The sequence below is a fragment of the Notamacropus eugenii genome, chromosome 4 (assembly GCF_028372415.1).
Source record: "Notamacropus eugenii isolate mMacEug1 chromosome 4, mMacEug1.pri_v2, whole genome shotgun sequence".
Taxonomy (NCBI): Eukaryota; Metazoa; Chordata; class Mammalia; order Diprotodontia; family Macropodidae; genus Notamacropus; species Notamacropus eugenii.
The window spans coordinates 172458109-172482525 of record NC_092875.1 but is presented as its reverse complement, the minus strand read 5'-3'; the positions used below and the strand labels follow the sequence as shown (position 1 = coordinate 172482525).

Here is a 24417-nt window from a genome sequence, read left to right as displayed (position 1 = left end):
GGAGATTTTATTCATTTTTTTGTTTGTTAGTATTTATTAAGATTTTTATTTCTTATAATTAAAATTATTTTCTTTTAAGAAAGAGAGATTCATTGAAGATAGATGAAAAAACAACTTTTCTGGTATGTGAGAGCTAGAATTTATTTCCCTCGAACCCAAATAATTGTTAGGCAAGAGGCATACATTATCTATCTCCTGAGTAAATCTTTAGATGTTCTGCTGGAACCTTTGGCTGGCTGAATCTTCCCTTGAGTTCATAGAATTAAGCCCAAGGTCTATGATCATGGAGGGAGAACAGAAAAAAAGACATACAGGCAAAACGGAGGTAGCTGAGGCAAATCCAGCAATCAGAATGCAGAGACAGGTAGAAAGGAGAGGATGCTTTTTTTTTTTTTTTTTGGAAGCTAGGGGAGGGTGGTAAGAGATGCTGAGAATTGATTGTACAGTATTTTGTGTCTCTGAGAATTTCAAAACTCTTTACCTAGGAATTAATGCTACATCCTTAGCACGTGTGAAGCAACCAATTCCTAGAATATGCCATCTTTCATGCTCAAAGCTATTCATGTAATAGGATTCTTTGATGCAGGAGAGATTCTAATGCATCACTAGCCTGTATCCTAATCCTAGAACAAAGGCTGGCTCCTTCATATGGAATATGGCTGCCAAAAGAAAATATTTCCTGGTGTGTTTTTTTTTCTTTCCAGATTCTGAAAATAGGAATGTTTGCCCAGTTCAGGGAAGATACAGATAATTAGCATTGCAGTATCTTAAACAGATCCAAATAAACAAGCTGAGGGGTGAATAGATTAGTCCAGTGGCAGAACATCAGAGATAGAAAAAAATATCTAGTATTATTCACAGTGCCATAAATAAATATTTTATAGAAAGATAGCTAAAGGAATCCAATCTGTGTGTATATCTAGCAAAGCAGAAGTCTGAATAGGCTAAGCCTCACCTCCTTCAGCTAGAACCACACCCAAACCATCCTGTTTTTAAAGACCTCCTGATATAGAGGTGTTAAAGTCTCTCAGTAATCATTTCAAAATTTAATAACACAATGTCATAGGGAAAGGCTTCTTTCTGTCTAACCTAAATCCCTCAGGCTGTAACTGCAGACTACTATCTCCACTACTACTATCTAAAGACTCTTATTAAATCATCCCTAACCTGTAATGAGCTTTCTCTCTACTAAACTCCCCGTGCATTTTTGCCTGTACCTCCAATTTGGATGCATATTACAGAAGGGGTGTTTTGTCTTTTTAATTTGTGTAGGGGTAAGAAGATCAAAGAAAGTAAAAGTTAAGTGTTTAGAGTGGATGGGACAGGGATAACAGATAAGTAGCATTTTTACCACACCTACGATGTTATTCCAGGTACTATGCTAAGCACTTTACAAATATCTCAACTGCTTCCTTACAACAGCACTGGGTGCTATTATCCCTATTTTACCATTGAAGAAATTAAGGCAGAGGTTAAGTGACTTGAGGGTCTTCAGACTCCAGGCCCAGTGCTCTACTTGCTGTACCGCCTAGCTGCTTTTGTACCTTACACATGGATGTCTCTAGAGCAAAGCCCCAGGGATCTGAACAACATCCCTTGACGAGTTCCAGTCCCATATTTTTGTAAAAGACTTGGAGGAAGGAGTAGAAGGAATGTGTCACTTTCACAGCTGATGCAAAATTATACGAGACAGCTAACATACTATTCCACAAAATTGGAATCTGACAAGCCCGAACAATGGGCTGACCTTAAGAAGACATTTCATAGGGATAAATGTAAAGTCTTTTACTAGGGTTAAGAAAATCAATTGCACAAGTACAGAATTGGGAAGACATAGTTGGGTAACTGCACAAAGATGTGGGATTTTAGGAGATTACAAATTCAAAATGAATCAACAGTGTGAGACAGAAACAAAAAAAAAGAAAAATGCAAACAAGCAAGTTTAGACTTCATTAATATGAACCAGAATTTCTTAAGTATCTACTATGTGCAATCACTGTCCAAGGTGGTGAAGCTACACTAAGATAAAAATGAACAAGTCCCTGGCCTCAAGGAGTTTCTATTGAGGGGAGATAACAAATATATTTAGGTAAATACAAAACACATGGGCAGCTAGGTGGTGCAGTGGATACAGCACCAGGTTTAGAATCAGGAAGACCCGAGTCCAAGGTCAGCCTCAGGCACATTTACTAGCTGTGTGACCTTGGGCAAGTCACTTGACCTTGTTTGCCTCAGTCTTGTCATCTATAAAATGAGCTAGAGAAGGAAATAGCAAATCACTTAAGTATCTTTGCCAAGAAAACTCCAAAATGGGTCACGAAGAGCCAGATATGACTGAACAGCAAAACACATACAAAATAAAAACAAGGTAATTTTTTGAGGGGAGAGCACCAAACAGATGGAAAAAAAATCAGTGAAGGCCTTATATAGAAAATGACACTTAAACTGAACCTGGAAGGAAACAAGGGATTCTGAGAGGCCAAGATGAAGATGGAGTGCGTTCCGGGCAGAGACACATAAAAAAGAGCTGGAATGTCACTTATGAGAAACTGCAAGGTCAGCTTGATTGGGCTGCAGAGTCTATATAGAACAAGACTGGAAAAGTAGGTTGAGCCCAGGCTGTTAAGGGCTTTAAATGTCAAGCAAGGGAGTTTATATTTGATCCCAGAGGCCATAGGAAGCCACTGGAACTTACTAAGCCGGAGAGCAATGAGTTCTGATCTGTGTTTTAGGAATAACACTTTGACAATTGTGTGGAGCATGAATTGGAAAAGGAAGAGACTTATCAGTCAGTTAAGAAACATTAATTATGCACCTACTATGTACTAGGCATTGTGCTAAGAGCTGGGGATATAAAAAAAGGCTTGCTCTCATTGAACTCACAGTCTGATGGGGAGGCAATGTGTAAACAAGATATAGACAGGATAAATTGGAAATAATCTATCTAGAGAAGGCATTAGAATTATGGGAGATCAAAAAAAGCCTTCTTGTAAAAGGTAAGATTTTTAGCTGGGCCTTGAAGAAAGCCAGAAGAGCCGAGGAGGTGGAGATGAGGAGGGAGCGCATTCCAAGTATGGGAGATTTTTAGAAAGAAGGCCTATTAGGAGGCTATTGCAACAGTCCAGACAAGAAGTCTTGTTCATCCTTCATTTTCCAAGAGGATCAATGACATCACAGGGTGATGACTTGACTTGAAAGTGAATTGGATTTAAGTGAGGCAAAGTTGCACAAAGTTGTCAGCCTTACTCTTTCTGCTAGTCATCCAGTGGCTAGACAAAAATCAGGACAACTGGCAGTGGCCTGGGATGCAGCGGGTGACCTTGGTGTCTTCAGTGTCTGTTCAGTCTCTCAGCACTACACAACACCTGCTTCAGATGCCTTCATGGACGTTGGAACAAATTGTTCTCATCTGCCCATTGCCCTGGGGGATGTCTTCACATGGTTGGATAGACATCCGCCTAACTCACCCACAGGTTTGAAACCCACAGATTACCCTCAGACTGCTTCAGCCAGTCTGCTGAGAAAGCTTTACCAGGGTGTGGTTTCTGCACATGCTGCAGCTTCTTGGAGCCACAGGTGAGAGGTGGGTGAAGGTGGACACCAAAGGTGAATGAGCAGCCCTGAAAAGTCTTGACAGAGCCTGCTAGTCCTCCCTGAATACTGTCTTACCCTCCATGGGAATGGGGTGGTGGTAGTGACATCAAGTGAAGTCCAGAAGCATGCATTAAGCACCCCTCTATATGGTAGGCACCACGCTAAGCACTGGGGCTACAAAGAAAGGCAAAAACAACCTTGTACAAACAAGATACAGACAAGAAGTGATGAAGAACTGAAATAAAGATGTAGCCATGCTACAAGAGAAAAGGGGACAAATGTGAGAGATGTGCTAATCTCAAGGACAAGATCTGACATCTGACTAAATATGTGGAGTGAGAAAGAGTAAGGCATTCAGAATAATACAGAAGTTATAAACTGATGATGACTGAAAAGGATGGTGATGTTCTCAACAGAAATGGGGAAGTCCACTAAAGTAAATTTGAACTTGTTCAATTTATATATTCAAGACTGAAAAGGGAGGAATGTAAAATCAGAGACAGGGGCTGACCTGGGAAAATACTTAAGGGTGAAGGAACTGGAGATTCCTTAGAAGAAGAATGGACAGGAGTAAGGCACAAGGGAGATGAAATGATAGGAGGTTTTGAACATTAAAGTTCTGTAGAATAAAGAGAGAGTTTGGGATGCAGATGTGAGCTAGGTGCTGAGCTCCTTGAGAAAGGGGAGAGAGTGATTTGGAGCTGGTAGATAACTGAGTTGGGTAATAAATCTGGATAAAATGAACCGTGGAAAAGGAGAGTTTCCTGAGCGATGGTGGCAAAGAGATGGTCTGGAGTGCTGGGGAGTTGTGCTGGAGACGTAGTAATAAAAGCATAAAGATGACTGAAGAATTGTAAACACCTTGGGTGTAACGATTAAAGAATCAACCTGGTACAAATAAGATATACATATATACAGGATATATGCATACACAGAAATGTGTGTGTATGGGGTGGGGATAGAAAGATGATATGATTAGAAAACCATATGTGTAGGGAACTCCAGGTGAGAAAACTCCCTCTATAAATGCAGGCCAATACCTCTGCACTTTAGGAGAAGTGGCTTATCGAAACCCACAAAGCCACTCCATGTCAGAGGACTGGAAGCCAGATCTTCCTGACTCTAAGGCCATCTTGCTAGCCAGTAGACCACCCTGACTCTATTTTATGCACAATAGCAAACAAAAACAAAACAAAAAAATAGCAGGTCACCTATGCGACCAACATATAAATAATATCTGAATGAACAAATGGATATTTATCTGCCATATTTCAGTATTGCTTTGAAAATGACACCTACTGAGGCTAGCAAAAAGAACAAGGAAAGTAGGGGAACATTTGTAATTTTATTAGTTAACATTAAAATAAATTGCAAATGACTTAGAGATTATGGTTTTATGTTACAATTTCTTTGCTTGAATGACTTTTGTTGATGATTACTAGATGAAGAATGATTTGAATGTTCTGTTTCTATTTATATTTCCCTGGATCATGCTTTCTTTCATGACAATGACAGAGGATGCTGATTCATGTTTCGCTTGTTATATACTATGCCCCCTGGATCATTCAGTCATGCTGACAGAGTCATTTCCCCAGTTTGTATTTGTAAAGTTTGATTTTTCTTCCCAAAGCATAGAGTAGTTTGAGTTTCTTTTTGATGCCCAAGTAAAATATAAACTCATGAAAGGCCAGTGCATGGTCTTCTATTTCTTGCTTATCCCTTCTTCATATTGCAGGCTCTGCACACAATTGCTGTTTCTCGTCAGTCATGTCCAACTCTTTGTGACCCCATTTGGGGTTTTCTTGGCAAAAATACAGGAATGGTTTGCCATTTCCTTCTCCAGCTCATTTTACAGCTGAGGAAACTGAGGCCAACAGGGTTAAGTGACTTGCTCAGGGTCACATAGCTAGCAAGTGTCTGAGGCTATATTTGAACTCAGGTCTTCCTAACTCCAGACCTGGTGCATTCACTACATCACCCAATTGCCTCCTCTGCACAAAATAGATGCTCAGGAATGCTTGTTAACTACTAATCAATGAAGCAAAGCAATCCCTGTCAAAAGGCCAAGTAATACAATGTTGGTGAAGTCGTGACTTGTTCAAAGAACCCTGGAAAATTATTTGAAACTGCTAGAAAAGTGACAAAACTGTTTATACCCTTAGACTCAGAGATTCCACTGTAGGGAGCCCAAGAAAGTGTGTTAGAGTAGAAAGAGCACTGTCTCTGAAGTACAAGGACTCGGGTTTGAATCCTATTATTGACACTCAGTACCTGTGGGACCTTGGACAAATCATTTAATCTCTTTAGGCTATAGTTTCCTTGTCTCTAAACTAAGGGATTTGGACTACATGACTTTGGAAGAACCTCCCATCTATGATCTTATAAGTTCAGAGATGAAGGAAAAGTCCCATACATACTAAACTATATCAGTAATATTTTTTGGAACAAAAAACTGGAAACAAAATGGGTATCCATTGATTGGTGAATGACAACACATTATGGTATAAAAATGTAAAGTCATATTATTGCACTGATGAATATAAATGAGGAAAGAAGCAGAGGAATGAGTCCTTAAAAACCCTATACATAATCATGAAGAAAAAACAAGCAGTAACATGTTAATATAACTGTAAAAGAACTGCCATACCAGAAGGACCTTGCGTGAGTCAGATAGGGTGAAGAATGAAGGGTCACACTTTGGGGTATTTCAGTGAGTCATGGAAGGAGACTAGAAGAGGAAACAAGCTGCAGATAGAGTAAAAGACACATGGTGCTAGAGAATGCGAAACTGTAAGAAGCTGCATGAAACTCAAAGAGATGAATTAGAGGCAGAAACATTTATCACAAAGAAAGAAACCAGGAATCTGGGAGAAAGGATACTTGGCCTGACCAGGCATGAGTTGCATCAAGCCGGAAGTTCAGTTGCTCAAGCTTCCCTTGACTACAGATCTCAGGGTGGTAATCACTGTATCTCCAATTAAATTATTTTATGGGAGACTAAAGACTTTTCCTCTAGGTATGGGGGAAGTTTGTTTACCTTTCTTGGTTTTAAATGTATAGTTTGTCTTTATAAACACTACTGACCACTGATATTTTCTAGTCAGAATATACTTACTAGGACTATTGTTGAGCAAAGTCAACTGAATGGGAAAAAATCCCAGAGGAGAGATAGAGTTAGATCTAACACTAAGGTGTTTTTCCAGAGACGCTGTCTCTAGCTAGGGATTCTGAGCTAACAACAACAGAAAAAGAATTACAGATCCTTTGGTATTACTGCCCAGTCAGAAGGAGTATTTATAATGGGAAGCCCATCTGGGGCAAAAGTTGATACTAGGGTAAGGGGCAAATTTGGGGTGTTTGAACAACCCATATTACTGCAAGAAGATGCCCTTTTCCTGGCATAATTTTCCTCCCTTTAACATCCTCACCTTTTATTTAATGGTTCAGTTTTACAGTCTCCTCAATCCTTGCATACTTTGGCCCACTAAAGTATCGTCTCGTGTTAGAGATGGCTCTAATTCCAGCAGTCTCTTAGTTTAGCTTAGATTTTGGTACAAAAATGAGACATTCCTAAGTCGTTAACAAATGTCAACAAAAAGGAGGTTTACTTTGTCCTAACAAAGACCAAGTAGTGCTTGTCCTCAGCTTTAATACATGAGGCCTCTTTTGATTTCTTATGAAACATGACTGATTAGCACATCATCAGGGTAAAGCAACTCATATGATCTTAGGTGCTCAGCAATTCTGAGAAGCCTAGGCTCCACATGGTTGGGAGTTTTTAGTGGGGAAGGATAAAACAATAAACTCTCTTTAGGGTCTCTTATGTTACAGGCATTGTGTCAAATACCTTGAAAATATTATCTTATTTGATCCTCATAACAACCCTCCAAGATTGGTAGTATTGCCTCATTTTAGAGTTGAGGAAATTGAAGCAGACAGATATTAATTGACTTGCCCAGGATTACACACTAGTAAGTGTTGGAAGTCTGATTTGAACTCAGATTTTCTTGTCTCTAGGCCCAGTTTTAGACTCTATTTACTTTGCCACTTTAGATAATCAGGACAGTATGTCAAGGAAGCAGGGTCCAACCAGGTTCTGGGGGCAGCTTTGTTTTCTTATAGAGAAAATTAATCCCTAAAGATTATGAAAACAGGAGGAATCTGGGCCTCTCCATATTTCAGGTTGGGGGAAAGAAGTGACATCAGAGCAATACTAGTCCTGTCATATACCACCCCTTAGTAGTGGCTTCTAAGGATTCTCCACCCCCCTCCCCATTTAAATATATATAGGGCTTTTCCTCATTGATCCTCTGGCATGGGTAGTACTAAGAGTAAAGTGGGAAAAGAGAAAAAATATGGAAGAGAATAAAAGTCTGAGATACTAGGCCATCCCCTCCTTTCTCTCCCATTGCCCTCACCTTTAGAATGGACCTAATTTCAAGTCTCAGAGTGTAGTGTATGTGGTAGTTTGTGACAAACCTTTGCAATGTACAGTGATGCTGATGGTATTGAAGTCAGTGGTGACAATGAACAGGAGTAGCTCTGGGAACATCAGGGCCACAACAGGGATTACCTCTAGTACCGTCCACAATTCTTCATCACCAATCAGGGACATCTGTACTAAAGTGGCTAAGAAGTCATATGGCTCTTTCGTGCCACCTGTCCTGGGATCTAAGTTAATATCAAGTTTTCTTTTTACTGCCATTCACTCAGTATTTCCTGGCTCACCTGTGCAATCCTCCCTCTTCCTGGAAGATTCTTCTGGGGGATGATACCAAATCTATACTCCCTTTAGAGACCTCTACAGAAGCTCTGTCTCCCATTCCTTAGCAGTGAGATAAGGACAGTCCATCACCTTCATCCAGAAACTCAGGATTTTGATCAGGTGATCACTTTTCTTCCATACAAATTCACAATCACCATAGTTATCCAGAGACAGTTTTACCTCCCCATATCATTAGAAATTAGGGCACCTCCCAACAATTCCTTTCAGTGGCATCACAAACCCTCTCTAGGAATGAGTTGTCCAGGAATGAGTTATCCAAACCATCCTAGGGGAAAAGAGAACTGCCAAGTGAGAGGGACCCAAACCATTTTCCTAGAATGTACAGAGCCCCCTGATGGAGTAGAGACTTTAAAGGCTTGGAGGAGAACAACGACAACCTTAGATGGTCAACTGTAACTGTTCAAAAGCATTCCATCCTTATCAGAGAGGTTTTCCTAGAGGTTGGAATCAAGAAACTTATGTATTAGAGCCTTCTGGTGTAGCACTGATTTGTTAAAAATATGACTTTTGGGAGGTGGGACTCCAAACCATGCAAAGGGCATAGAGACAAAGCTATTCAAGGTCCATTCCAGTATTCAACAACACAGCTCCCTAAAGGTGAGCACTCTGATAGGCATGAATACCATAGCTGAGCGGAAGAAGCTACTTCATGTAGCTTTGTTAGAGAGATCATATGGTTCTAAGCCCACTGAAACATAGCATCACAGCACCCATGTTCCAATTGGTGAAGGATTCATTCCTCAACCTCTGCTGTTCTCATTAGGACATTAACTTCCTTCATTAGCTCATTAACCTTCAGTTCAGCTGAAGGTGTATCTCTGATGGACGTTAACATGCCCCACAAATAATTGTAAATGCTAAGAGATATTGACAAAACTCTTCCATTGGCCCTGACCCAAAAGGGGAGAGCTTTTGACTGTCGAGTCCTTTACTTACAGACTTCAGATCACTCTGCCAGATCTTTAACCATAAACAGGAATCAGTATAAAGTTCATGCCTGTCTCATCCCTCAAGGCTTTCTCACATACCAGCCCTGTAGCTCAGTCTCTGGTAGAGTTAAAACCTATTTGTGAAGAATGCTAACACCAAGGGGGCCTAGGTGGGCTCAGTCCACTTGAGTATACCATTTCCATTTGACCATAATTATCTTTTCATTCTTAGAACCAAACACAGTATCTGATATATAGAAGTGCTTGATAATTACTTGTTGATTGATTAAATAATTGATTCTAGTTTTAAATACTATATTTTTATGTAATGGATGATGGGTCTGTGTAAAGAGAGACCTGGGCCGGAATCACAAATCCCACCTAGCACTAGTTCTCATTTTTATTTCCTTCCACAGGAGAACTTACAATATCCCCATATTTATCTTTTTTCTTCCCTTTAGGCCTAAGGTATTACAGGTATTCTACCAACTAACAGGGCCAGTGTTCCAAACAGCCATGACACTTTCCTATTGGCAAAACTCTGCTATGAGTCTCACCTTTAACATAGCATCACTTACTTCTTGTAAGAGCAACTACTGTGTTCATAGCAACCTTGATCTATACCAGGGAAATAGATATGAAATACATATGTGTGTATCTATGCATATATGTATGTGTATGTATATAGATACATGTGTATCTATATATGCTAATCTATAGATATAGAGATAGGTAGGTAGATGGATGGATGGATGGATAGATGGATAGATAGATAGATAGATAGATAGATAGATAGATAGATAGATAGATAGATAGATAGATAGACTCATGCCTCAGCATGGCATGCTGAGTTCTCCAAGTCAGTGTTGGCAGAGTTCAATCTCATATCAAGATGGAAAAGCTTCCAACTTTTGATGGACCACATACCTGTTATGAAGGATCAGCTCAGTTATGTTCTGAGAGGCTCATCACCAAGCCGGCCAGCAGATATGTTTTTGAGTCATAGGAACTCCCAGGGGGCCATCTAGTATAACTAAGCAGGGATTAGAATTTGCCCATCAGTAGAGGGTGGACCCACCCTGGGAAATCCCAGACTCTTGAAGTGTTTATAATAGGTATAGCACAACTGCCATCAAGAACACAAGAAGGGTTATTTGTTCTGATTGTCACAAATCAGTTCCTAACAAAGTACTCAGAATGGGTAAGTATTCTCACAGGGCACTGGGTCTTCTGTTCCCCTCAGCATCTACTGCTTCCCTTTTTCATTAGATCAAAGATGTTTAAGCCCCAGACCCAAAACCCAAAAAAGGAAAGGACAGGAAATCCTAAAAATATCCCTTACATTATCATAACTTCACAAATTACCTGTTTTTATTTCCCTTTCTCTGCCTCTGTTTCTTAAGCACACTATCTCACACACACACACACACACACACACACACACACACACACAAACCTTATAAGCCTTTTTACATTTTTTTTATTCTAAGTAAGACTTTCTAGGCAGATGACCAAGATAAAAGGAGGTAAATGTGCCAACAGGGGTGGGGAACCTGTAGCCTTTAGGCCACATGTGGCCTTCTAGGTTCTTGGGTGAGGCCTTTTGACTAAGTCCAAGCTTTACAGAACAAATCCTTTTATGAAGGGAATTTGTTCTGTGAAATCTAGATTCAGTCAAAGGGCCACACTTGAGGACCACATGTGACCTCAAGGCCGTAGGTTGCCCACCTTTGTCTAGGATATCTGGATTCTATTAATTTTGCCACAGATTTCTGTATAATTTTAGAGTCCCCGTTGTTTAGTAAATGGTAAGAGAATCTTAAAAGTGAATTAATTAATTAATTAATTGCTAAATAAGGAGGTAGCAGACTAAGGCTCAAATAATGATGGTGATAGTGGTGGTAATGGCTATTGCTCCATTGCTTTACCATTTACAAAATCCTTTTCTTACAACTCTGTGACGTAGGTAGTACAACTGTTATGATGACCATTTTTCAGAGAAAGAAAACTAAGACACAAAGACTTGCCTATGTTTATATATAGCTAGTAAGGGCTATAAACAAGGATTGAAGGCCCGGCCTGCTGACTCCAGGTCTAAGTGCTTTCATGGTCCCCTCCCCCATAAACACACACACACACATACACACACACACACACACTCATCTTAGACTGAGATAACTTGGGAAATTATGCAAATGAATAGAACCATTTAGATGTTCACCTCTGTAACACATTCATGGGACTGAATTATGATGTTATCATACAAGCTGTTCTAATTCTGCTTACTTCACTCTGTATCAGTTCATACAAATTTTTCTGATTTCTCTGAAACCTTGCTTTGAAAGGAAAGGAGATTTTGATAAAAGGATCTCTATACTCAGTAAGGAAAGAAACAACTTAAGGATTTACCCTGTGGATCTGTAACAAATAATAGGTAAATGAAAACCTGTACTCAAAGAAGCAGGTTCTTTGGCCTTTCCATATTTCTGCATCTTAAAGTGGGAAATATTCAGATTTGGCGATGGCTCCTAGTTTATACTTGAAATTAGAAGATGCCATGTAAGTAAAAGAATCATAAGCTAGATTGTCATGGAGATCTAGGACTTTTATCTAGGAGGGCATACGGATAAACACACTATCCTACATTTTCTGGTTAGACAGAAAAGTCATGGAGATGGGCTGACTGCCAAGCTTGTCCCACCCATCATTTGTAATGTGACCTGTTCCTGGAAACTCTGCTAAAGACGTGACACTCAGAGAATCCTGGGAAGCCCTGCTCACTAACCTGACATCATAGGAATCTGAATAACCTACTAGGAAGAGGTATTAGATTGTTCCTTGTACACAGAGTCTATATCATGTTTTCATCTGTGTGTGCCCATGAAATTTTTTTTCTGAACTTAACCATCAAATAAAATGAATATATCCTCATACATAGTAAAACAGAAAAAGAATTGCATGTGAAACTTATATGTAAATGTAATTGAATATATCTATGTCTATCTGTCTATCTGTCTGTCGGTCTGTCTGTCTAATTGAAGCAGACCTCACCTGTAGAAAATGACCCAGAACTTCACAGAAAGAACCTGCAGTGGAAAAAAAAAAGTTCTTCAATAGAGGAAGATATCTGGGAAAGAACCCCTTACCTTGCAGACCAAACTGGCCTTTCATGTACAGAGAAGTCAGAGGATAACAACAGAATTGTTAAGGAAAAAGAAAAGGTATGCTATCCAAGGCATTTCAGGTATTGATACAAATACACAGAGCTATTCCCCAATAGATAATCACAGGCAGGTTTTTAAAAGGAAATCTAAGTTATTAATAACTATATGTAATAATACTCCAAATTACTAACAATAACAGAAATGCAAATTTAAGTGTCCCTGAGGTTTTACCTCACAGTCATCAAATTAATAAAGACACAATAATGAATACTGAAGGGGCTACAGAAAGGCAGGTACATTAATGAACTGTTGGTAGAATTATGAACTGGTCTAACTTCTGAAAAAACAATTTGGATTAAATTTTTTTAAAGAGTCATTAAACTGACCCACTGATGTCACTTCTAGATGTGTACCCCAAGGAGATCAAAGACAGGAGAAAGGTCCTATATAAACAAAATTTATTATAGTAACACCTTTTTACATTTTTTGTTTATTTTCCATAGTAGCAAGCATATAATAAATAATAAAGAAGGAAAGCTAGGTGGCTCAGTGGACAGATTGTCAGGCCTGGAATCAGGAAGACTCATCTTCATGAGTTTAAATCTGGCCTCAGACACTTACTAGCTGGGCGACCCTGGGCAAGTCACTTAACCCTATTTGCCTCCGTTTCCTCATCTGTAAAATGAGGTGGAGAAGGAAATGATAAACCACTCCAGTATCTTTGTCAAGAAAACCCCAAATGGAGTCACAAAGACTTCAGAACCCTGATCATTGTAATGCCCTAAAATGATTTCAGAAACCTAATGGTGAAGCATACTCTTTAAGAGCAAGATACAAGGGCTAAATAAGTCTGGGTGGTTTATCCTTCAAGAAAGAAAAACAGAAGCACTGAGTGAAGAATTAAAAAGTAGGTTGTGGAGACCTGTACAATTTAAATATGGTTAAGACATATTGAGAAAGATTTTAGTTGGAGGATAAAGACAAAATATTTATAGAATGAAGTATATGTAGGGGGTGAGTGGGGGGAAGGAAAGGGTTTAGTAGAGTTAATAGAATGAACTCAGGAGAGTCATTAGTTCAATTTTCAGAAATCAGCAAATGTTGCAAATCAGGACTTGCTTTACTGTTTTGATAGTTGCCCAAACTTTAGAAGATAAAACTTTAAAATGTATTATGTGACATTTTTGACACTTAGTAAACATTTACAAGCACACCGTTGAGTACGTGCTTCAAGATTTGTTTCTTCTGCGGCAGATTCAGAGAAAAAACAATACAGTAATAAGAGTTTCAATGGAATGATATTTATATTCAAAAACACTGCTTACAGAGTGATTTATGTAGTTTATCTCATTTGATTCTCATAACCCTGTGATGTTAATAGCCAAAATATTTTACAGATAAGGAGACTGAGCCTCAAGAGAGGTTGAGTGATCTACTCAACGTCACAAAGCTAGTAACTGGTGTCAGAGCCTTGACTGGAACCCAGGTCTCCTAAGTCCAAGTGTAGTGCTCTTTACATGACACCATAGCTATCCACTTGGATAACTTTATTAAAGGAAAAAAACAGGCCACAAATACCAAATGAAGAAAGATTTGATAGGTACAAGAATATTAGGGGAGCCAAGATGGCGGAATAGAAACACGCACATACACATAGCTCTGAACCCACAACTCACAGAACAGCTAGAGGGGACCAACTCACCGTGAATTCTGCACCCAGAGGCCACGGAATATTGGAGCGAGGGAGATTTCTGTTCCGGAGAGACCTGCAAACCTCTCGCGGGGGTCCTTCGCGCTGTGGACTGGGCGCTGGGACTGGGAGCAGAGGGCAGCCCTGCAGCGGCCGCGACACCGTGAGGAAAAGATCCGAGCAGGCTACGGGACGGGATCTCCAGTGGCCATGCGGGTCCCTCCACCCACAGAGGGACCTGCAAACCTCTCGCAAAAGGTCCGTCGCGCTGCAGACGCAGAGCCCAGCCCAGCACAGACCTGCTGCGGCCACAGCACCAAGAGAAACAGACCCGAGCAGGCTTCAGGGACGGGATCTCCAGCAGCCGCACAAGTCCCTCCGCCCACAGGTGATGGGGGTCGATGAGAGAGTCTCTTTGGCGGGTCGAGAGGGGAGTGGGGTGCCCCCATGGCTCGGGCCCCCCCGGGAGATAGAAGCTGAGAGGCGGCTGCAGACAGGGGCTCCCCAAGCGGGCGGGAGGCTGGATCCATTGTGGAAGGTCTGTACATAAACCCCCTGAGGGAACTGAGCCTGAGAGGCGGCCCTGCCCCGACCTGACCACCTGAACTTAATTCTCACACTGAATAGCAGCCCTGCCCCCACCAAAAGCCCTAAGGTGGGAAGCAGCATTTGAATCTCAGTCCCCAAACGCTGGCTGGGAGGACCAGGAGGCAAGGTGGGTGTGAGGAGAATATTCAGAGGTCAAGTCACTGGCTGGGGAGAATGCCCAGAAAAGGGAAAAGAAATAAAACTATTGAAGGCTACTTTCTTGGAGAACAGACATTTCCTCCCTTCCTTTCTGATGAGGAAGAACAATGCTTACCATCAGGCAAAGACACAGAAATCAAGGATTCTGTGTCCCAGCCCACCCAATGGGCTCAGGCCATGGAAGAGCTCAAAAAGAATTTTGAAAATCAAGTTAGAGAGATGGAGGAAAAACTGGGAAGAGAAATGAGAGGGATGAAAGAGAAGCATGAAAAGCAGATCAGCTCCCTGCTAAAGGAGAACCAAAAAATGTTGAAGAAATTAACACCTTGAAAACTAGCCTAACTCAATTGGCAAAAGAGGTTCAAAAAGCCAATGAGGAGAAGAATGCTTTCAAAAGCAGAATTAGCCAAATGGAAAAGGAGATTCAAAAGCTCACTGAAGAAAATAGTTCTTTCAAAACTAGAATGGCACAGATGGACACTAAGGACTTTGTGAGAAAGACAGATATCACAGAACATAGCGAGAAGATTGGAAAAATGGAAGATAATGTGAAATATCTTATTGGAAAAACAACTGACCTGGAAAATAGATTCAGGAGAGACAATGTAAAAATTCTGGGACTACCTGAAAACCATGATCAAAAGAAGAGCCTAGACATCATCTTCCATGAAATTATCAAGGAAAACTGCCCTGAGATTCTAGAACCAGAGGGCAAAATAAGTATTCAAGGAATCCGCAGAACACTGCATGAAAGAGATCCAAAAAGAGAAACTCCTAGGAACATTGTGGCCAAATTCCAGAGTTCTCAGGTGAAAGAGAAAATATTGCAAGCAGCTAGAAAGAAACAATTCAAGTATTGTGGAAATACAATCAGGGTAACACAAGATCTAGCACCCTCTACATTAAGGGATCGAAGGGCATGGAATAGGATATTCCAGAAGTCAAAGGAACTAGGACTAAAACCAAGAATCACCTACCCAGCAAAACTGAGTATAATACTTCAGGAGAAAAAATGGTCTTTCAATGAAATAGAGGATTTTCAAATTTTCTTGATGAAAAGACCAGAGCTGAAAAGAAAATTTGACTTTCAAACACAAGAATGAAGAGAAGCATGAAAAGGTGAACAGCAAAGAGAAGTCATAAGGGACTTACTAAAGTTGAACTGTTTACATTCCTACATGGAAAGACAATATTTGTAACTCTTGAAACATTTCAGTATCTGGGTACTGGGTGGGAGTACACACACACACATGCACACACGCACACATACATAGAGACAGAGTGCAGAGAGTGAATTGAAGAGGATGGGATCATATCTTAAAAAAAAAACATGAAATCAAGCAGTGAGAGAGAAATATTGGGAGGAGAAAGGGAGAAATTGAATGGGGCAAATTATCTCTCATAAAAGAAGCAAGCAAAAGACTTATTAGTGGAGGGATAAAGAGGGGAGGAGAGAGAAAAACATGAGGTCTACTCTCATCACATTCCACTAAAGGAAAGAATAAAATGCACACTCATTTTGATAGGAAAACCTATCTCACAATACAGGAGAGTGGGGGACAAGGGCACAAGCAGGGTGGGGGGGAGGATAGAGGGGAGGGCATGGGGAGGAGAATGCAATCCGAGGTCGACACTCATGAGGAAGGAAAGGATCATAAGAGAATAGAAGTAATGGGGGACAGGAGAGGATGGAGGGAAATATAGTTAGTCCTATACAACACAACTAGTATGGAAATCATTTGCAAAACTACACAGATTTGGCCTTTATTGAATTGCTTGTCTTCCAAAGGGAAGGGGTGGAGAGGGAGGGAGCTAAAGAAGTTGGAACTCAAAGTGTTAGGATCAACTGTAATGTTCTTACCACTAGGAAATAAGAAATACAAGTTAAGGGGTAGAGAAAGCTATCTGGCCCTACAACACAAAAGAGAAGACGGAGACAAGGGCAGAGAGGGAGGATAGAAGAGAGAGCAAATTGGTCACAGGGGCAATTAGAATGCTTGGGGTTGGGGGGGAGGGGATAAAAGGGGAGAAAATTTGTAACCCAAAATTTTGTGAAAATAAATGTTAAAAGTTTAAAAAAAAAAAAAGAATATTAGGAAAAAAGATCCAAGGGCCATAGCTCATCGCAAGCTGAATACAAGCAGAGGTTTAATACTAATATAAAAACCCTGACATTACTGGAATATATTAAAAAGGGCATGATATAGAAGAGGGAAGCAGAAAGAACCAGGCCAAAAATTTCATTGGAATAGAAAACTCCCAGTAAGGAAGTTCCCTCTACCAATGTAGATGGTCACTTCCTTTGCACCTTAGAGTCTGAGACACAGAAGAGCAGGTGAATGAAATTTCTACTATGATTAACATTGATCAGGCTCTCTTATTCACAGTATCATGTCTGAGTTGGTTCAATACTTTCAAAAAGATAAAAAGAAAACTTGGCTGGGTCAGAAAAGATCGATTAAACCATCAAAGGGATGGAAACGGGTCTTCTGAGGATATTGATGAACAGCGTATATACCCATGCAGTGTATTATTAGCAGTAGTCACAAGAACATACAACAGAAAAATGAATTAATACAATAACCGTGAACCACTGTCTAGAGGACAGAGGAAAGGAAATGCACAGAAAGCCAGCAAGAGAGCAACTCCCAGTAAAGGGTCTAATGATGAATAAAATCTGGGGATGCAAAAATTACACATATCCAGTCTTGAGTTTTTATTACTGCCATCAGAACAGAGCTAAGTGTTTATGGGGGCAATCACAAAAGAGTTCAAAGTATTTTACATGCATTATCTAATTCTTTCTCATAACATCCCCTTGAAATCAGGAAGAGGGAAGTTTAATATTAGCTCCATTTAACAGCTTAGGAGTCCAAGACAAGAGAGTCTAAGTCATTTGTCAAGGTTCCTTAGTAAGTCAGTCAAGGGCCTAGAAAGGCCATTAGGGTCTCTTAGTTCTCACTTCTGCCTTTCTTTCTTTCTAAGAGGAGCTCACCAGAGGTGGTTTACAGAGTCCCACCCAGTCTAGGCTCACTGTATGTTCATATAACATAATCACTGGCTAATTTGATACCGCAAAGTATTTGTTTATGACATCAAATTCACACTTCTTATTATGGTGAGTCTTACAAATGGGTAAAAAAGTGTTGTGTATCTAGATGTGAAGATGGGGGTTGATTGAATCAATCAATCGCCCCACCTACTTAAAGTAATTAACAGACCAGAGATTCTCAAACCTACTGCCACCTTTTCAGAAAAAAATTTACTCAGCGCCCCACTGGAAATCTTTAACCCTTTAATGGTTTTTTTTTAAAATTTGTGTCATTTCAAAAATATGTGTATCTTTTAAATGATGCATCTTAAATTTAATAATTTATTGCAAATTGTTGGGGGTTTTCTGCATTGAAATTTTGATGACATAATATTGTGTCATGTAATTGTATAGGATCGTATTGTAGACAAGTCATTACATATATATATTCCTGCCAATGCTTGCTGGACTTCCCGATAGCGTACAATAGACTCACCAGGCCATTTCTTCCTTGTTAAGACCTGTCTGCAGACTTGATCACTGATCACCTATAACTTGCATTTTGTATGTTTATTTAGGAAATAATGCAATCACTACAACTTTAATTCTGTTACACAACAGATGAAACATGTATAAATGGTTTTTCAAAATTTTCTTCTCTTCTTTCCTTATGCTTCCATCACCCCCTTATTTTTATTAAACGCCCCCCAATTGTACCCAAAGCAACCACCATTACCATCCTCCCATCATTCTAGGACCTTCAGGGAGGTCCCACTTTGGGAACCTTTGTTAGATGCTCTATGACCAGATATATTTTCAAGGTGAGAACACCTTTATTGCATTAATGGATCAATCAAGGCATTAAGTTAGGCCAAGAAAATAATTAATTTGGAAGGAATAAATGCCATGGATGAAGTGAAATGATACCACCGAGGAAATATTTGGAGACTGGTTGAAGAAAGTCTGTCTTGGCTAATGGGTATCAACTGATAATCAATGGGACAGCACACCAACGGGGTTCCTGAGCAATTACGATGGAAAAAAAATTCTACCTTTTAGGATTAGCTCTAGAACCCTGGAGGGATAAGAAATTATTTATACTCTGGAGACTCAACCTACTAAACCACATACAACTGGTAAATCTAATCCAGGAGTGGGGAACTTGAGAACTTGAGGCCAAATGTGTCCCTCTAGGTCCTCAAGCTCAGTCCTTTGACATTATCCAAGCTTCTCAGAACAAAGGAAGGATTCCATCAAAGAGCTGCACTGGAGGAGCTAGAGGGCCACATGTGGCCTCAAGGTCACAGGTTCCACACTCCTGGTCTAGTCAGACAGTCAATAAGCCCAGAACCTTCAGTACAAAAGAAACTCAAAGAAGTCTAATTAGTTTATCTTTGAATCGTCTCTTCTTCCTTTCTTGGCTAGGGGCTTCCAACAAAAGTTTTGTTTCTTAAACATCATTTTCTTTTGGCTAGGGGACCATTTGTACTGGATGATAAACAGTGATTGCACAGTGACTAAAGATCATTCCTCTTCATCTGGGGCTCTTAATCTTCGGTCTTTGAATTTGTATGTATTTGTATGTATGTATGTGTGTGCACATTTATTTCAATATAATTGATTTCCTACGTATTTTATTTCATGCACTTAATTACCTTGTTCTCAAAAGGGCATCCACAGGCTTTACCAGGCTGCTAAAAGTCTTCATATAGATGAAGAATCTGCTGTAAATACTCAGAACCAGCAAGATTTCCTAGGTGTTCCCAACACACCTGCACTGTGAGTAGAAAAGGGAAGGGAAAAGGGGAGGCAGGTGGTAGACAAATGAGTAGGGGGAAAGAAAGGAGAGAGGAAGGAGAGGGAAAAAGAGAAACAATCAGTACTGGAATTCTTCATAGCCATCCCAATAATAGAAATTATATTTCCTATCAATTTTCAACTTGGCATCTCAAATGCACATTTTATTCACTGATCCAAAAAAAAATGGTTTATAAAAATGACTCTTAATTACTGAGCCTCCCCTACAACCTCATGTAACAGAACAAGAGACAGAAAAGAGACAGGTGTAGAAAAGAGCTAAAATAGGATGATAAATGGAAGAAAGAGAAAAGATAATTAGAAAGAAGAGGGGGGAAAAAAGAGAAAATACTGAGAAGTTGTATTTTTTTCTAAAAAATACATGGGCAGTTGCTTCAGGCTACAAGGAAACATTTCACATGAGTAAAACAGCCTGATCCCCTCTCTTAGATCTGCTAAGTAAGAAAGTATAGGTAAATTTTAAAATTAAAATTTTAATGTTAAATTAAATTATTAAATTTAAATTTTAAATTAAATCATTTCCCCAATGATTCTACAGCACTTATTACAGCAGCAATAGCATATTAGACTTTAATTGATATATTGCTTACCTTCTCAATGGGTGGGGGAGGGGACAGAGGGAGAGAATTTGAATCTGAAAGTTTTAAAAAATGTTAAAAATAAAAAAAAAAAAAACATGGCACCTGTAGTGCTTCACAATTTCCAAAATGTTTTCTCCTGCATTTTCTCATTTGATCCATCACACAAACCTGCAAGGCAAGTGGGACAAGTGTTACTGCTCTCATTTTACAAGTAAGGAAACTGAGGCTAGTGCACAGCACCTTGGCTTCAAGTTCAGTGGTCCCTCCACTTTCCTGTTGTGTCCACTGTCCAAGCATGTTCAAGACTCTGGAGTTGAAGAAGTCCTTAGCCCATTTCCCCAGAAGGGGGACAACATCATTACATGATTTATTGCCCCAAATTAAAGCTTTCTGCTCATTTGGTTTTTTGAAAAGCTGAACAACATTTTAGGGAGTGTCAGTTTACTATGCTACTCCCCTAAAAGTCATTGTCATATCATACCCTAATCTAGGAAGTACACAATATCCATTTTTTCTGCTTCCAGAAAATTCCAGTCCCCCTAAGAATGGTGAAAGAGTCTGCGGATGTCACTGTTGTAGAAGCACAAAAGGTTTATTGGGAGATAAAAGAATAATGCATTCTTGTTTACAGTAAACTAATAAATTCCACAAAAAGGACCTAACAGGTTTTCCCTTTAAGGTTACTGAAAATTGCATGGCTTCAGACACTTACTAGCTATGTGACCCTGGACAAGTCACTTCACCATGTCCCTTAATTTCCTTAGCTATAAAATGAACTGGAGAAGGAAATGGCCAATCACACTGGTATCTATGCCAACAAAATTCCAAACAGGGTCATGAAGAGTCAGACACAACTGAAATGACAATAATAACACAATAATATGGTAAATAAATCCTGACTTTTTGTTCCCCTGTGAGCTAGGGAAATTCATGAAAGAAAGATTTCCTTGTGTTTTAGATCCAGTAAAATATATTAAGATATAGTCTCTCTTCCCACAATTGTTTTTAAATATAAAGTATCTTGAAAAACAACTCATAATTAATACTGTTTGGTAGAGAAATTTTCATTATCTACATCACTAAATTCAACAAGCAGTAAGTATTGAGAACAACTCTATAAACCATGTGTGATAATCGTATTATAGATTATAAAGTAGAGGAAACCTTGAAGATTATTTAGTCCAGTTCTTTCATTTTCGGTTTGAAGAAACTGCAGTCCCAGGAAGCTGAATGATCTGTCCAAAGTATCATGGGTAGGATCACAAGGAGGCTGATTTGGTTTAAGAAAAGGAAATGTACAGTGTTGTCCAGAGCCTCTGCCTCAAGACTGGGCTTATACAGCCCAGGTATGATTCTGATGGATTAACCTCAAGGTAGGTCACATTATCTCTTGGGCTCATGCCCTCAGCCCAGAGTAAAACTCCTCCACAAACCCTGAATAACAGAACAGGAGATGGAGAAAATAGAAAGGTCTAAATGAAGGTTTGAGTATGGTTTGTGTCTATGTCTCCCCACTCCTGCACTCAGTGCACAGTATGGGTATTGTCAACCCAGGCAAGTCTCTCCCCCTCAACTATCAACTACCAGCTACTAATTATTTTGGAGGCATACCCAGTCACTAGGGAACCATTAGTAAGGCCACTAAAGATGTATCTGGTCAACTACCATTATGGAAGAGTTTCCTAATAAAGACAGCTCTCTGAAAGAAGGATAGCCTATGAAATAGTGACTTCCCTTTAGCTGGAGATATTTGTGCAGATAAGAGGTGGGGAATCTGCGGCCTCAAGGACACCTATGACTCTCTAGGTCCTCCCTTTTGGATTCAGTCAAAGGGCCACACTTGAGGACCTAGAGGGCCACATGTGACCTCAAGGCTACAGATTCCCCATCTCTGGGCTAGATAATTATTTTCTTGAGGATGTCCTGGCCAAGGATCCATGCTTCATGGAAGGGTGACCCTAGCTAATTTCTGAGTTTCCTTCCAACTCTGATACTATATAACCAGTCTCATCATTTCATAGTCATACCAGGTCCATTACCTAGAATGTTAATAAGTACCCATCTTTCTGAAAGCTGCAGCAGAGGCCAGAGAAACCACTGGCACAATGGTTTTCTTTCAACATTTTTTAAGCACCTGCTCTGTACCACTTACTAAGTACCACTCAAGTGTCACACTGCTTGAAATTATACTACTTGGGACTAAGCTTTGCCCTTTCCTTTTTGTCATCTTTCAAAATACAAAATATCTGGGAGAGAAAACATCATCTGCAATATTGTATTCTGAATTTGTTTTTCAGATCTGCCTTCTCTCATAGCAGGAGGGAACCAAGGCATTTTTTGAGGAGAGGAATCTGGAGGGGTGTTGTACTATAATGGGAAGCAAGGATGCAAAAAATGTGGTGCAGGGCTCTCCAAGCCCTTCTCCATTTCACAATTTTGCCTAGAGCCAGTTCTGCCTTTATGTGCTAAATCAAGAGGAATCCTCTGGTAGAGGTCAGAGACCATGGTGCAAATGTGAGGAAAAGAGGCGGGTTCTTCTTCAGGGATCCCTTCTGCTCTGAGCTCAGTAAAGCTGCAGCGTTCTGAAACTGTGGAAGGAGAACATAGGTGAACGTCAAGAAACCTGGGATCTATGTCAGGTTCTGTCACTGATTTACTTTGTGACTTTGGACAAGTCATTTTACACTTCTGTATCTCAGTTTCCTCATCTGCAAAATGAGGACATTGAACTGGAAAAAAGATTCTTAGCCTTTGCCTCCACAGACCATTTGGGGGAAATCTGTGAACTTTGATGAGGGAAAAAATGGCATCTCTAACAAGAAATTTAGCACTGATTGATTGATTGATTGGTAAGGCAGGAGTCAGACCTTTCATTACCCCCTTAAAAATAATATAGGAATAATGACCAACCCCAATTCCAGAGGACTTGTGATGAAACCCATCTCCTGATAGGTGATGGGCACTGAATGCAAATTAAACCTTTTTTAATATAGTCAGGGCTATAATTTATTTCCCTTGAATATATACATTTGTAATAGGTTTTTTTCTTTTCTTTCTTTCAGTGCACAGTATGGGTATTGTCAACCCATGGATTGGTGGAGAAAGGAGGAAAAGAAGGCAAACAGAAAATGAAATAAAATGGAATAAAAAACAAGTCACTTCCACTAATAAGGCAGACCTTATTTGGAATCACTGGTTACCTCTAAACCACCAAGACTTTGATTTAAAGCCCCTAATTTGCATGTAAAGGAGGAGGTCACAGCATCAGGAATCGAAAATCATCTCTAAGCACTGAGGAAATACCATTCTATCTCTTTAAATTTTGCCTCAGTAAACTCAAGGGCCTTGACCTAGCAATTTATCTCCTGCAACTCAGCTCACCTCCTCTGAGCATGGTGAAATGAGTGTGAAACAGCAGGAGGGGGATGGGACATATTGCTGCCACAGAGTGAGAAAAGGCTGATATATAGATGTATGTGTAGGTTCATATACCAGCTGTCGGGGCAGAACCAGGAAGCCTCATGGAAGCTGAGGCAAGGCTAGACTGGGCACATGGAGAATTCAAAAGAGAATGAGTGGATGGAAGATAGGGTACAGTTTAAGGAGAAGAAAAAGTTGAAAGTTTTACTAACAAAAAAAACTTGTCCTAGAAAATATATATAAAATATTTTTCTTATGGGTTATGTTTGTGACATTTGAAAATAACAGCTTTGTTGTAAAATAAAATTAAACCTTAGCAACCTATTAATAGCAGGTTCAATTTCTTTAGATATAATGTTATTAAGATCCTACTCCTTCATATAATCATAACAACATGGTAAAGACAAACAACTCTGAAAGACTTAAGAACTCTGGTTAACCCCATGACCAACCACAACTCCAGAGACCTGATGAAGAAGCACATTACCCACATCCTGATAGAGAGGTGATGGATGGACTCAGGGGGAAGATTTTAACATAAAGTTTTGGGCATGACCAATGCAGGAATTGGTTTTTCTGGACTATCCATATTTGCTTCAAGGGTTTTCTTTCTCTTTTTTTCTTTTCCAATGGAGAGGGAAGAAGGAGAGAAAGATT

At 39.8% G+C, this 24417-nt stretch overlaps 1 long non-coding RNA gene across 2 annotated transcripts; it reads left to right on the top strand.

The window, feature by feature from the left end:
* The first annotated feature begins 12336 nt into the window (after window positions 1-12336).
* Window positions 12337-24065, top strand: LOC140498293 (uncharacterized). Of its 2 annotated transcripts, XR_011965054.1 has the most exons (5): window positions 12337-12530; window positions 19417-19510; window positions 19611-19720; window positions 21548-21713; window positions 23403-24065. It is a non-coding gene; the product is annotated as an uncharacterized lncRNA (long non-coding RNA). The 2 variants fall into 2 exon arrangements; XR_011965055.1 differs by lacking the exon at window positions 19417-19510 and having other exon boundaries at window positions 23403-24064.
* Window positions 24066-24417: the final 352 nt, after the last annotated feature.